Here is a 4,237-nt window from a genome sequence, read left to right on the forward strand (position 1 = left end):
CAAGCTGTGGGATAGCTGGGTCAAATGGTGGTTCCATTCCAAGCTTTCTGAGGAATCTCCATACTGCTTTCCAGAGTGGCTGCACTAATTTGCAGCCCCACCAGCAATGTATGAGTGTATCTTTTTCCCTACATTCTTGCCAACACCTATTGTTGCTTGTGTTCTTGATAATCGCCATTCTAATTGGGGTGAAATGGAATCTTAGGTTAGTTTTGATTTGCATTTCTCTTATTACTAGAGACGTTGAACATTTTTTATATATCTGTTGATTGCTTGTAGATCTTCTGTGAAGTGTCTGTTCATATCCTTAGCCCATTTGTTGATTGGATTATCTGTGTTCTTGGTGTAGAGTTTTTTGAGTTCTTTATATATTCTGGAAATTAGTGCTCTATCTGAAGTATGATTGGCAAAGATTTTCTCCCACTCTGTAGGTTCTGTCTTCACATCCTTTGCTGAGAGAAATATTTTTTTTTAATTCTAAATTTTTCTTTCTGAATGCTCTAATAAAAATTATAAGTGTGTACAACCAGTATTAAATCTTACAGTAGAGCTTATATTTCATAAAATATACCTGAATACTAATAAAAGACAATTCAAAACTGAATAATTGTAGAAAATAAAACCCATAGTCAGTTTCTTCAGTTAACTGGAACTTAACCTCTAATGATTTATTTTAGTATTGGCATATCATGATGAGTCATCAGATTCTAGGTATTTATTTATTTGCAGTTCCATCTAAGTGAACCTTATTTTGGATCAGATATTCTCAAGTTTATTTCAGTTCTTTTCTATTATTTCTAATAATTTTCAGAACTCAGAAAAGGAGATATTTTATTTACACTAGGCCCAGGTCTTCTTAGCAATATTTCCTTCACAATTGTTGGTAATAATGTATTATCCAAGTCAATAATTGTCGGGGTACCGCGGACCCAACCCTAGTCTGGCACTGAGCCGGGGCGGTCCAGTTTGCAACATCGAGGACCCCACCCTAGTCTGGCACTGAGCCGGGGCCCCTGGTTTGCAACAAACAGCTAACATTGCTTAAGGAAGTTGGCCCAGCACTAAGCCAGTGCCAGAATGGACTGCTCTGATTGGACAAGGTGACTCATGCTCGCTGTGGGCCCTCTTGTTGCCCTTATTGTATTACATTGTTATCATGCTCTCCCCACGTGCTCTGTAACCTGATTGGCTCATGATTCATATATAATGGCCATGACTTCCTTGTAAAGAAGGAGGAGAAAGGAGAAAGAGGAAGAAGAGGAACAATAAAGAGCTCTAATGAACAACCAGTGTGTCGTGTATCTCTCTGCGGGCAGAAGGGAACGCGACGAATAATCATGTTAGAACATAATACTGTCAACAGATAATACAAAAATAAAATTATTTTATCTCACATATAATTTCAAAATTCTATACCTTAGCTAAGGTCTAGACAGAATGCATCCTTATGGAGGCTGACAACCTTTGTCTATATATCTTCACTTTAGAAAACATTTAATTCTATCTTCATTTCAAAGAGAAAACTTGTCCTAATTATAATGAGAAAGTATGCTTTTGTGGTTTCAAGAATTACCAAAATGTCAACTTCTGGATATAGGCTAAGTATATAAAACTAATACATTTTGCTAATATTTTACACTGAAATATATTTGGTTTTAAAAATTCTAAAAATGTTTACTTCAAAGTTATGCTTCTATTTATCTTTTAGGAGAGATGCATATATAAAGAGAAAAGTTGATACAGTCAATTCATAATTACATCATTCTCACATGATTTTACATAACTTACTATATTAAAAAATTTTACAGTTGATTTATAACTGCCACATTTACAAAGAAAGTTGTGGGGAAAAGCAGATTTTTGGTGTTGTATTTAGACCCAGTATTTATGTCTTTAATCACTGTGACATGAAAACTTTTTTCAAAATTAGGAAAATGCAATTATTAATATGGCTTCATTCAATTAAACTTGTATTTTATAAAATATTCCTGATATACACTTAAAAACAACTGACTTGATAAGACTATTTGTGCAGAAAGTAAAGACTTTCCTTGCACATTAAAATGATACTTGTTTTACACTTAATGATAATACCTGAAAACACTTTGGAAAAGACTACTAATGGTACAAGCTTATTGCGTTTTTATGCCTCTTTATCTCAATGTACGTAATCCGGTGGAACTTTAAATTCTTTTTTTCCTCTTAACTGCAAATAGACTCTTCAGCATATAAACCTGAATAGCTGATACCACCACCATGACCACTAAATTAACCATAGACCAGAAATTGACTTTATCAAAATTGCTTTCTTGTATGTTTCAATCATGAGCTTCAAATGCTCTCAGCAGAGTTTGTATATGACCACTTTTGCTTAGTCTGGACTTGATGCTGTTGATGGATTCCAGAATGTCTTCCAGTTTCATCTCCAACATATCTGTGCCAGTAGTATATTTCTTCCAGTCTTCTTGTTCTTATGCCTGTTCTCCCACATTATCCAGGATTAATTCAAAGAAAATTACTTTCTCAGAAATAGTGCTGAATGTATTGTCAAAACAGAACATATAGTCACCAACTTCAGTCTCAACCGTGTGAACTCCATCTGATTTTCTTTGTTCAAAAACTAAGGTTTTGCATTCTAGAGAGGCAAGATGGAAATCAGTATCTAATCCAGCTCCATCTAAAACTTGGTACTCGATCTCCAGAGGCCTTCAGGGGCATGGGCTGCTAGAAACCCTCCTTCTGGCCAGCGGAAGGGTGAAGGTGAAGTGCTGTCTAACGAGGGCGTGAAGCCGGCTGCCCCAGCAGCAGCACTGGGAGCAGAGAAGCCAGGAGCACACGGGGAAGGGCAGCCGGATCTTGTCGCCCATCCCTGCTGGGGCAAGCTTGGGCTGAAAGTGGCGTGGAGGTGTGGATACTGGCGCCTTGGCTTCGTTTTTCCTCCCTGGACTCGGCGTGGCAGGGAGATCCTGAGCACGAAAAAAGTTAAGGTAGCCGCCACGGGGGAGGGAAGTGCTGTCCTCCAAAGGGTAGGGACTGAGGTCGGGGCTCGGGGTTCCTTTCCGCACCCCCTCAGTCTAAGCCTCCTCACGCCCAGCGTCAGTGCCGGCAGCCTCACACCCAAACTGCCAGCAGGTTCCCATGGCTTCTCCCACACCAATGGGCGTCGTGGCTGCAATTGTGGGAAATGTAGTGTCCGGAGAGCGCGGGGAACGATCTACGGCGCTAGCCCACCACGATCCTGGCAGAGAAATCTTTTTAAATTGAATCTATCCCAGTTGTTGATTCTTGCTATTACTTCTTGTGCTACAGGAGTCCTGTTAAGGAAGTCTGAACCAAAGCGGACATGTTGAAGATTTGGACCTACTTTTTCTTCTATAAGATGCAGGGTCTCTGGTCTGATTCCAAGGTTTTTGATCTATATTGAGTTGAGTTTTGTGCAGGATGAAAGATAGGGGTTTAATTTCATTCTGTTGCATATGGATTTCCAATTCTCCCAGCACCATTTGTTGAAGAGGCTATCTTTTCTCCACTGCATATTTTTGGCACCTTTGTCTAGTATGAGAAAATTGTATTTATTCCGGTTTGTGTCCGTGTCCTCTATTCTGCACCATTGATCTACCTGTCTATTTTGGTACCAATACCATGCCGCTTTTGTTACTATTGCTTTGTAGTAGAGTTAAAGATCTGGTATTGCACTACCCCCTCTTCGCTCTTTCTACTACCACAATATTTTAATTTCATGCTCTTAGCAAAGTTTTACTCTCTGACAGAAGTTCCTGCTCTCCCCTCTCTGTGGACTGGTGGGGCAAACAGCATGTGAACCTGGGTCTTAAATTCCTCTCATACTGTTTCCACATTGTGCACCCTGATGCTCTGCTTTGCAACCTGCTTGGGTCCTATCATGGTTTTAGGTTGGCATTCATCCATTTCTCCGTTGATTTTCCCTCCTGGGAGGTCAAGATTGGTGTGTATGAACCTCCTTAGGCCCCAGGATGCTCTCCTGAGTGAAGTTGTCCTGTTTCCTCTCAACTGCAGTGTGGATAATCCAGCTCATCCATCTAGACTGTGCAGACTAGGGGGTTATGTCCACATGAGAGCCTGGAAATCTTCCCTGGCTTCCTACCCCAGCAGGAGGAGTCTCAACTCCACTGATACTGAAGGGAATATTGAGAACAGTTCTGGATGATCAGATTATGAAAGATTTGAATTGCTAAAGTCAGGTGTCCTAGGAAGGAGA

General features: G+C 40.1%; 1 pseudogene; it reads right to left on the bottom strand.

Annotated features, from left to right (window-relative positions):
* Positions 1 to 2,331: 2,331 nt before the first annotated feature.
* Positions 2,332 to 2,867, bottom strand: LOC124959221 (transmembrane emp24 domain-containing protein 5-like; annotated as a pseudogene).
* Positions 2,868 to 4,237: the final 1,370 nt, after the last annotated feature.

The sequence above is a fragment of the Sciurus carolinensis genome, chromosome 11, assembly GCF_902686445.1.
Source record: "Sciurus carolinensis chromosome 11, mSciCar1.2, whole genome shotgun sequence".
NCBI classification, from domain to species: Eukaryota; Metazoa; Chordata; class Mammalia; order Rodentia; family Sciuridae; genus Sciurus; species Sciurus carolinensis.